Below are 12050 nucleotides of genomic sequence, written 5' to 3' on the forward strand. Positions count from 1 at the left end.
AGTTGAAAGTCAGTGGTGTTCAACCTTTAACTGGACTCAATAAAAGTCAACAATTGATATTTTCAGAAATTCAAAATTTTCTTTAATCTCAAAAATCATTGAGAATGCCTAAACTATGAGCACTTGAAAACCTCTGCCCTCTTCCCAGCAATCCAGCAAAAATAGCACCGAAGAAGCGTAAATCTATTGCCTTTCGGAAGATGTACGACCTCCAGGATGGCCAAGATCCTTAACCAGCCGGCACTCTCCCCCCGGGAGTCAAGATTTGAACCAGCAAGCAAGCTCTTCTCTGGCGCTGGCACTGGCCTCCAGAAATGGGCTGCCATCGATCTTGTGCTCCTTTCGCTTCTGGCCTCGGAGAGGCAGTGCGCCACCATTTCATTCCAACTATTCCTCGGGAAGCACCTCGAAGAAGAAATACCCTCCCGAGAGTGTACGCTTGCTCTCGTATAGGAAAATTATTCAATTTAAGTTTTGTTGTGAACAGATAATGTGCCATAGATCTTCTCTAAATAGTTCCACACCGGATTGGCGCTTGGCTGCTGCTCCTGAAGAGTTCTGTCTCGTTTTTTTCTGCCCTGAATCAGGGCAGCTAAAACGCCTAAAGTTATACAGCAGTTGCGCGACATCTGTTGGGAAATTTTCCTCCAAAAAACTCGCATCACTGCCCGGTAATGGTTTGCCAACATTTTCTCCATGAGAAGAACCCCGGTGGCGGGAAGACGAGCTGAGAATGGCTATTAAATTGCTCTGCCGATTGTTCGATAAGAGCCAGCTTGTGCCAATTGCGGGTCACTGGGTCGGTGATACATGGCCGCCGATGCGGTGCTGCGGTGTACTCCATATTGCCGGTACTGTACTTTTTTGATGGTGTACTATAAGGGGCTCCAGACACTTTTGGCCAAGAGTGAGCGAGCAGCAGCAGCAATCTTAAGCACCAACAGTCGGGAATTATTCATTGTTTCTTTAGAAGGGTTAGGGTTGGCTGAGAAAGAAAACGGGGAAACAATATTGAACGAAAATAGCCAATTTTAAATAATCTTCATTTAAATATCTGTATCGGTAGGCGATGGCTTGATGCCATCCAATAACTGACGAGTAGTTCAATTGAAAAGACACATGGCTGAGAATTATTCTAGATTCACAGCTACATTATACCATTTTTCAATTTGGTCTGTTGATCTGCTTTGAAACTCAGAAGGATTTGAAAAACAGAAATACAGAAAAACAGAAAAACAGAAAAACAGAAAAACAGAAAAACAGAAAAACGGAAAAACAGAAAAACAGAAAAACAGAAAAACAGAAAAACAGAAAAACGGAAAAACAGAAAAACAGAAAAACAGAAAAACAGAAAAACAGAAAAACAGAAAAACAGAAAAACAGAAAAACAGAAAAACAGAAAAACAGAAAAACAGAAAAACAGAAAAACAGAAAAACAGAAAAACAGAAAAACAGAAAAACAGAAAAACAGAAAAACAGAAAAACAGAAAAACAGAAAAACAGAAAAACAGAAAAACAGAAAAACAAAAAAACAGAAAAACAGAAAAACAGAAAAACAGAAAAACAGAAAAACAGAAAAACAGAAGAACAGAAAAACAGAAAAAAAGAAAAACTGAAAAACTGGAAAACAGATTAACAGCTTATTGAAGATTGATTATCTGCTAATTTATTTTTAATTTTCACGTTTGTGTCATGTTAGCAGGAACCTAAATTAATTGTTTTTTTTTTCTGGAAAACTGTTTAAAACTTATAATACAGCAATTCCCCACGAAAACAGCATGATTCGAAAAAAAGTTCTCCGATCGGGCTCAAATTTTTTTCTGGGGGTTCCTTGGCCGAAATAATTAGACCCGTATTTTTTTGTTTGGCCATTAGGGTGACCTACGCCGTGTTAGGGTGGTCCAAAAAATGAAAATTTTCGTCGATTTTCGCAAAAACCACTTGTTTCAAAAAATCATATCTTCGCGCCATTTCATCCGATTCTAGCTGTCTTAGGCGCAAAAGAAAGGTGATTAGTTTGGCTATTTGTGAAAAATAGTAAGAAGTTCCAAAAATCTAGTTTAACATTCGAAAAGGTCGTATGAAAACTTAAAATGCTGTTTTGAAGGTCTCGGGACCAAAGAGCCTATGTCTGAAAATATTTTTATCAGATTCCTCGGAAAGTTTCACATAACATATCAAAAAATGGTGAAATTATGTTTTCAATACTCTGAGATACGATTTTTTGAAAATAAAAACTGGGTTTTTCGAGACGCCACGCGCAAAAATGGGAAAAATAACGAAAACGGCAACAAATCGACTTTTTTCACTAAAATTGCGATAACTTCAAAATTTCAGAGATGAGCTCTACATGTTAGGGTACCAAAATTTTCGTAATTGAAATACGCAACTTTCGAAAAACCCAGTTTTTATTTTCAAAAATTCGTATCTCAGAGTATTGAAAACATAATTTCACCTTTTTTGATATATTATGTAAAATTTTCCGAGGAATCTGATAAAAATATTTTTAGCCATAGGCTCTTTGTTCCCGAAACATTCAAAACAGCATTTTAAGTTTCATACGATCTTTTCAAATGTTAAGCTAGATTTTTGGAACTTCTTACTATTTTTCACAAATAGCCAAACTTATCACCTGAGCAACTCTTTACGAAATCAGCCGATTTCGACCATTTTTATTTTTTGTATTTTTTGTTTGAGTCAATCAAACTTTGTGGGGGCCTTCCCTATGACCAAATAAGCTATTTTGCGTCATTGGTTCACCTATACAAGTCTCCATACAATTTTGGCTGCTGTCCATACAAAAATGGTATGTAAATATTCAAACAGCTGTAACTTTTGGGTGAATTTTTTGATCAATTTGGTGTCTTCGGCAAAGGTGTTGGTATTGTTGAGGACTTTTAAGAAAAAATAGGTACACGGAAAAAAATTTGCATTTTTTAGATTTTTTTATCAACTTTTTTTTCACTAAAACTCAATTTCCCAAAATACGTATTTTTTGATTTTCGAGATTTTTTGAAATGTTTTAGGGGACAAAATCCGCAACTTTTGAGCCATAGAGAAACATGGTCAAAAAATCTGCCGCCGAGTTATGAATTTTTGAAAAAATAGTGATTTTTTGAAAAAATCGAAGTTTCATGCAAAAACAAGTTTGACATTATTTTTTAATGCAAAATTTAATTTGCAATCTAAAAGTACACTACAGATTTTTTAATAAAGGGCTCCGTTTTCAAGATATAGCCACCGAAAGTTCGATTTTAGCGAAATATTTGCAGCTTTTAAATTTTTAAAAATAGTGACCATGAGTGACCATTTCTAAATATATATTTTTTGAAAAGTTCAGAAAATTTGCTATAAAATTGTCTAAGAGACATTGAAGATTGGACCTCGGGTTGCTGTGATAGAGCCGCTTTAAGAAAAAGAAACACGAAAATTGAAGTTTTCTCAATATCGTCAAAAAAAAAACACACCATTTTCTAATGACGATATCTCAGCAATTAATGGCTCGATTTTCAATGGTAATGCCTGAAACACTCGTGAAATTTTCCGATCTTTTCGAAAAAAAATATTTAGAAAATTTTTAAATCAAGACTAGCATTTTAAATGGGCGTAATATTTATTGATTGGCCCTTTTTAAATGCTAGTCTTGATTTAAAAATTTTCAAAATATTTTTTTCGAGATGATCGGAAAATTTCACGAATGTTTCATGTATTAACATTGAAAATCTGACCATTAATTGCTGAGATAACGTCATTTGAAAATGGTGGGCTGTTTGGGTGAGACTTAGAAAACTTAAATTTTCGTGTTCCTTTCCTTTAAGCCGCTGTATCTCAGCAACCAGAGGTCCAATCTTCAATTTCTCTTAGACAATTTTATAGCAAATTTTCTGAACTTTTCAATGGTCACTATTTTTAAAAAATTGAAAAACTGCAAATATTTCGCTAAAATCAAACTTTCGGTGGCTATATCTTGAAAACGGAGCCCTTTATCAAAAAATCTGTAGTGTACTTTTCGATTGCATATTCAATTTTGCATTAAAAAATAATGTCAAACTTGTTTTTGCATGAAACTTCAATTTTTTTCAAAAATCACTATTTTTTCAAAAATTTATAACTCGGATTTTTTGACCATGTTTCTCTATGGTTCAAAAGTTGCGGATTTTTGTCCCCTAAAACATATCAAAAAATCTCGAAAATCAAAAAATACGTATTTTGGGAAATTGAGTTTTAGTGAAAAAAAAAGTTGATAAAAAAAATCCTTAATTTTTTTCCGTGTACCTATTTTTTTCTCAAAAGTCCTCAACAATACCTACAACTTTGCCGATGACACCAAATTGATCAGAAAATTCACTGAAAAGTTACAGCTATTTGAATATTTACGTTCCATTTTTGTATGGACAGCTGCCAAAATTGTATGGAGACTTGTATGGGTGAACCAATGACACAAAATAGCATATTTGGTCATAGGGAAGGCCCCCACAAAGTTTGAGCCAAATCAAAAAATACAAATAAAATCCATTTCCGGTTTTGGTAGAGAATTGCTCACCTTTCTTTTGCGCCTAAGACAGCTAGAATCGGATGAAATGGCGCGGAGATATGATTTTTTGAAAAAAAGTGGTTTTTGCGAAAATCGACGAGAATTGTCATTTTTTGGACCACCCTAACACGGCCCTAAAGGCAAAACAAAAAAATACGGGTCTAATTATTTCGGCCAAGGAACCCCCAGAAAAATGTTGAGCCCGATCGGAGAACTTTTTTTTCGAATCATGCTATTTTCCTGGGGAATTGCTGAATATTTTTGATTCCATAAAAAGCACAAAAAAATTGCGCATTTTTTACAGTCAACTGTTCAACTTTCTACCGTCACTGACATCGTCACCTGGTCCCACGAGGGAGCTGGTCACTACCCCCAAAATAAACAGAGGAAGTGAAACGTGGCACGTGCATGTTTCATGCCCCCATGCATATCTTGTGCGTACCTGAGTGTAGGAGAAAGATGACCAATGACGTCCTTTTACCTGGCCAGGCTAACCGGACCGTTATCTGCCGGTTGACTGACGCCGGACGAACAACACACAATATGGCGAAGAAGGGGCTTCCACAGTTCCCTGGAGACCCCGGGAAAAGGTACGAGCCGGTGCCACAAAACCGAGTAACTCAACTATATCTGGACTCACATTCTCATCTATCTTCATTCCGGTCGGCAAAACTTGGCCAGGAAGGGCAACGACCGAAGTGGCCCCCCAGAATTCTCTCCATCATCCGACGACGCCGCCCAAATGACACAGATCCCGAAGAGGGTCTTTGTTTCGTGTTCAACGACTCTTCAAAGGAGTTGCTGCAAGTTGGTTCTGATGTGGCACCGTTGCCACTTCACACACGGCCGCTGCGGAAACTAGGCCAGGAATGTAATTATAAACACACATACCGTCCGTCCGGCGGGGGCCAGCCCAAAACATATTATGTGACACGAACACACCGCTGGCCAATGGGTTTATTGATTTATTTCGACACTTACAAAACGTGCACGTGGCGTGGAAAGCTGCAAGAATTGGGCGCCACTTTCTTGTGGCAAACTTTGAGCTGGAAAAAAGGTGCGAAATTGAGGTTAAATTCAGCATCATTCCACTCTTGAGGCTAATAAATTGCTTTACTTCTGCAACCGGAAGTGTTCGCAGAGAGCTTTTTTCACACTTTGGAAACAGATCGAAGAAGGAATAAATCTTGACCATCTTGATTTGACAGATTTGGGTCAAAGAAATGGGAATCAAATTGTTACATTGACCGATTCTTGGGGGAAGAAGAGTCTTGACTCGATAATCTCGGGTTCCCTGGATTACCAAATCATGATTTTTTTGTTTGTTTTTTAACTGCGAGTTTGAAATTTTTTCGTAGCTGACCACTGTTTTCTTTGCTCTGTAAAAAAAATATCAGCCAATATAGCATCGAAAAAAAACTTTAAATTTTTGTTAGGTAATATGTCACTTAATTCACTAGTGGCGGTTACCTTAGCGGGTCGCTTCTTTAAATGAGGTATCTTTGCCTGTAGCAAAAGTCAAGACACTGGCCAAAAATTGGTCGAAACAAGAGCCGTCTATTTCGGCATAGAAAATGAGATTTTTTTAATTAATTAAAACGTTTATCATCATTATTTTTGATACAAATTTTGAATTCGTTTTTGTTCCCTGATTTTTCTAGGGTTGACAAATACATGCAATGGCTTGACCATTGACCGATTTAACTTACTCTCAAAAATATTAAGATTTATCATTCAGCCATTCCACGTCAAACAGGAAGTCTCCAAATCAAAAGTGCTCCGATTTGGCCCAAATTTGGAGTGGGGGTTCTTTGACCCAAATAATTAGACCCGTATTTTTTTGTTTGGCGATTAGGGTGCTCCTATCCGAAAAAGGGTGCTCCAAAAAATGGTATTTTTCGACGATTTTTGCAAAAAGCACGTTTTTCAAAAAATCATATCTCCGGAACGGCTGAACCAATTTTAGAGCGCCACAATTCAAAAGAAATGTTATTAGTTGGGCTTTTAAGGAAAAATATGTGGAGGTTCGAAAAAGCTAGCTGAATATTTGAAAAGGTCTCATGAAAAATTCATTTGTCAATTTGAAGGTCTCGGGACCAAAGAGCTTATATCCGAAAATATTTTTCCTTGATTCCTTGTAATAATTTACATAACATATCCAAAAATTACGAATATCCATTAACACGATAGAGATATGATTTTTTGAACATAAAAAACTAACTTAATCCACCTATGTGGTTGGTGCCTTCTTCACTTTTTACCAACATTTGGTGATATGATGGGTTTGGACACAAATTCTATCTATTGCTCAATAAAAAAAAATACCCAAATGTCACTTAAGCGGTCAAAACTTAAAACTGAGCGTTGCCAGATCTTCAATGTTTTGGACTCATTGGAAAGGTCTTTCGATTACCTAAACAATGATGGGTCGGATGATGGAGCCGGACATAGTTTACATACATTTAAGTGAGACCCGGCTTCAAAAAAGATCATAATTATCACTTAAGTGGTCATAACTTGAGACAGGGTTGCCAGATCTTCAATGTTTTGTATTCATTTGAAAGGTCTTTTGATTACCTAACCAACGATGGGTCGGATAATGGATCCAGACATAGTTAACATACATTTAAGTGAGATTCGGCTTCAAAAATGTACATAAATATCACTTAAGTGGTCATATCTCGAGACAGGGTTGCCGGATCTTCAATGTTTTGGACTCATTGGAAAGGTCTTTTGATTACCTAACCAACGATGGGTCGGATGATGGATCCGGACATAGTTTACATACATTAAAGTGAGATCCGGCTTCAAAAAAGATCATAATTATTACTTAAGTGGTCATAACTTGAGACAGGGTTGCCAGATCTTCAATGTTTTGTATTCATTTGAAAGGTCTTTTGATTACCTAACCAACGATGAGTCGGATAATGGATCCGGACATAGTTAACATACATTTAAGTGAGATCCGGCTTCAAAAATGAACATAAATATCACTTAAGTGGTCATATCTCGAGACAGGGTTGCCAGATCTTCAATGTTTTGACCTCATTTGAAAGGTCTTTTGATAACCTTATCAACGATGGGTTGGGTGTTGAATCCGGACATAGTTTTCATATAGATAAGTGAGATCCGGCATCAAAATTTCAGCCCTCGATTCGCAACTCTGACACTTTTTTATACGTAACTTTTGAACTACTTATCGGATCTTCAAACAATTCAATAGTGCAGTATGAGGCACCAAACCAAATTGAATGCAACTTGTTTGACTCAAATCGGATCAGCCAGTGCCGAGAAAACTTGGCAAGAATTTTGAGTACCAAGGGGAATACGCACACACATACACACACACACACAGACATTTGTTCAGTTTTCGATTCTGAGTCGATAGGTATGCATGAATATAGGTCTTTGACCTGTTTTTCAAAAGTTCATTTTTAGAGCAGGATTATAGCCTTACCTCAGTGAGGAAGGCAAAATGGTTTTTTTTCGACGCGCCGCGCGCAAAAACGGGAAAATGATGAAAACGGGTAAAAATTACGGGTAAAACTTACAACTATTACAATGTATTTTTTGCGAAAATCGACGAAAAATGCCATTTTTTTGACTATCTTATTTCGGATAGGAGCACCCTAATCGCCAAACAAAAAAAAGGGGTCTAATTATTTGGGTCAAAGAACCCCCACTCCAAATTTGAGCCAAATCGGAGCACTTTTGATTTGAAGACTTCCTGTTTGACGTGGAATGGCTGCATTAACATTTTTTAAAGATTCGATTAAAAAAGTATAGAAAACTTGCAAACATATTTGAGAATAGACTTTTATAATTTTAGGAACTGCTTATTTTTTTAAAGAATAAGATAGATTTTAAAAATATTCCTACCATAAAGAATAGTTTGTTTTTGCACAATGGATAAACTAACAAAGATATAACGTCGGATTGTTATTTAAAGAACTGCTCATGTCTGAAGAATGAATAAACTCACAAAAATATAACTTTTGTTTAAGAATGGAAAAAAATCACAACATATTTTAAAAGTACAACTTTTTTCTAAAGAACTGCTTATGTTTGAAAAAATGGAAAAAGTTCCAATATTTTTAATACTTTCAAGAAAAGTTTCTTTTTCATGAATGGAAAAATTCGCAAAAATATGTTAGGAGTCAGATTTTTTTCAAAAGAACTGCTCAAGTTCTTGGAATGGAAAAACTCTCAAAAATATTATAACCATCAAGAATTAGGACTCACTGTATTATTCTATAAAAGTATTCTTTTGAGGCATTGAAAAATTAAAAATAAAGAATTTGAAGTTAAAAAAACACCCCAGAAAAAAATTGGTTATGTTTTTTCATGAAAATAAATAAATTTAAAATTTATATCCGACAAATTAGGTATAAAATGTTTGTTAAATTTAAAACTCCTATTTCCAACTAAACTGCCCTAAATTTAACCTTTTTAAACGTGTTGGCGCTAAATGTCTTCGATATTTTTTTTTGCACTTTAAAGGCTGACCTCAATGTCATACCAACTTTCAATGTTAAGAGCGAGAACAGGGCATACCCCTTTGTATGGGACGTCCTTTAGACCTCACCAATCTGCCTGGTATTTTCAGGAGTAGTTTGTACATATAAAACTAGCATCTGGTCAAAATATGAGCACTCTAGGTCAACGAGAAGTGAGGCAAATCGGGACACAAGGTTTGATGGTTCAAAAACGTCAAAAATCTTAAAAAAGCTTTAATTTAGGCAAACCTCAATTTAATTTCAAAATTGAAAGCGCATCTGAAAGGTATTGAAAAATGGAACAAAAAAAGGTTAACATGGATGAAAATAAACATTTTGCATGTTTCTATTGTTGAATTGTTTCAGAACTACGAATATGATAAAATTATCACCAGAAAATTTGATCTAAGGGGTCCCCCTAACAAAAATTTACAACCAAAAAAATCACTAAAAAAGTGTCTACTTAATATGTTAAACTGCCTTACCTAAAGCGTTATCAGTCTCAGATGGTAGTCCCAGATGTCCCCTACAAGCTGCAGGTCAAATCGAGTTGATATCTGTATGGAACCATTTAAGTTTGAAAATTGTGCTATTTTTTAACTAAAATGCCAATAACTCGCGTTAGATTTAACCAATTGGGATGCTTCTCCCTGCATTTTGTTGGCCCTTTTAGATGCATTTTGAATTTTGAAATTAAATGAATTTTGCCAAAGTTATAGCATTTTAAGATTTTTGACGTTTTTGAACCTTCAAACTTTGTGTCCCGATTTGCCCCACTTCCGGTGACATTGAGTGCTCATCTTTTGACCAGATGCTAGTTTTATATGTACAAACAACTCCTGAAAATACCAGGCAGATTGGTGAGGTCGATGCGAGATGGGTATGCTTTGCTCGTGGACTCGCTCTTAAATGATGCATAATTTTAATTGTTTTCAACGTTGTTGTTGAATTTAGTGACATTGACCGTAATGTGGTCTTTCGTCACCTATGATTTCAATGAATCATATGATTTTTTTAGGGAAAGTCTGGAACTGGATCCAGTTTTGAATTGTTCGTGGGCTGGAACTGAAAACTAGATTGTTGAGGATCGATTACAGATTTCGTTGAGAAAGTGTCCATTACAGAAATGCTTTCGAAATTACTTTCGTGTGGCATGATAAAGGATGTTTGCTGACACTGAAAAGCTAATTTCCTCTTCAAAATAGTCTACAAGATCTTTAGGTCACTTCCTGTCAGAAGTTCCTGATCAATCGAAAGGTCGTTTGATTTTGTTAACTTTATATGAGAGTAAAAATCAACTTTTGAGAGTCAGTTAATATTAAGAATCTTTGAGATTAACGACTTTATTTAGTTTCAAAATTTGTTCTGGTGGCGTTGTTTGCTTTTACTGTAATAATATATCTATTTTCCTTTATAGTTCTTGACATTCACTTATACGGACCATACAGAGAACGCTAATAAACTCTCAAAAAGGTTTTCTCCACAAAACATAAACCCAGTTATTATTTCACACCCATCGGAACCCTCCTTCAAACCGACTTCCGCCCTATTACAATTTAAGAACTTGTCATAAAATCCACCTTTCGTTTCAATACACTACCTTATTCACAACCACCACCACCATCATCACCGGAAGGGGCTTCTCCCCTTTAATAATGATCCCTTTCCAGTTCATCACCGCAGAGAGACTCCCGGTCGGGCGGCCCACGCACGCACCACCTGGAAAATTATGGCAAAGGATTTTTCACGTACTCCCAACCCCCGAACTCCAACTCCCTAAAGCCTGTTTCCGGATTTTCTCGTGCTGTGTTTTTTCCCAGTCTCAACTCGAACTGAATGGAAAATGCACGTGAGACGGCCCCACCAACCGGTGCCAACTGCTTCCTCATAAGGATCATAAAAATAAATATCGCTTTTACAACCCGAAAATAAAAATTTAATATGTACATTTTTCTTGGTCGTGTGTGGACCAGTGGAAAGGGGTGAAGGCGTCATTTCCAGACATTTTTTTCCTCCGAGTAGTGGGTGAGTCATTTTTTCGCCTACAGCTATGCAGCATGGTAGACTCCGTTCGCTTCCCCCTTTCGCCTGGCGATAGGCAAGTGGGGAAATTTGAAATTTGACGCACTGAAAGAATACTAAATTAATTTTGTCATGTAACTTTGCCTACTTTTAGGCTTATCACGGAAAATGCCACCAGATGGAGCTGATTAAATTTGAAAACAATGTTCCAAAATTTCCACGTTACTCTTTTTATCCTCTCCCCCTAAACATGTGAATTCTAAGGAAGAGCAGGATCTATTTCTTCGTTGAAAATTATATACACCCGGCTCCCAGTCCTAAGACTTCTCCATCGACCCCAAATTCTCTCCCCTCCAAACTGTGTGGGGGTCTTGGCAACATTTCACTCATCCCGGATCATCATCCGCCAAGGATGGGGGGAGTGAAGGGTGCAAGCTGTGGCCACGAATAAAGAAGGGATTTCGTACACCTCATAAGCTGTTTTTTTCGGACGGTGGAACGAGGAATGGACCATCATAGGTTATTACCTCTTTAAATGGTTTCCTTTTGGCAGTTATTTCTGGGATTTTTCTGAAATGATTATTTTACGACCTCAAAATTCTAGTTTAGTGCACGTTAGCTTTAAACTACCTTCATAATGCTTTCAATTCCTCCAAAAAAAGAAACTCAAAAAAGAGCTCCATTAATTTTTGTTTATAAAAAGGCCACGTCCCTAAGTCTGATTCCCTAGGATCCTTCCATTTCATTTTCAGACTCCCGTCCGGAAAACAGCCAGTGGCAAATTTCATTTATTATTTACACATTGTGCAATTTTTCCACAGAGTGTATTTATGGCGGAAGCATATCCAGGAGAACCACCGGGGCCGGGACGGAATAACGAAAACAAACATCCTTATCCCCGTGCCGCTGCTGCTGATGCTGCTCGCGTCCTTCTAAGCTGCCTGAGCTCAGGCATCAACGGTACGATAAGGACAGGGGAGAAAAAAAATCTCATCTCC

This window comes from Culex quinquefasciatus, chromosome 2 (genome assembly GCF_015732765.1).
Source record: "Culex quinquefasciatus strain JHB chromosome 2, VPISU_Cqui_1.0_pri_paternal, whole genome shotgun sequence".
Lineage (NCBI taxonomy): Eukaryota > Metazoa > Arthropoda > Insecta > Diptera > Culicidae > Culex > Culex quinquefasciatus.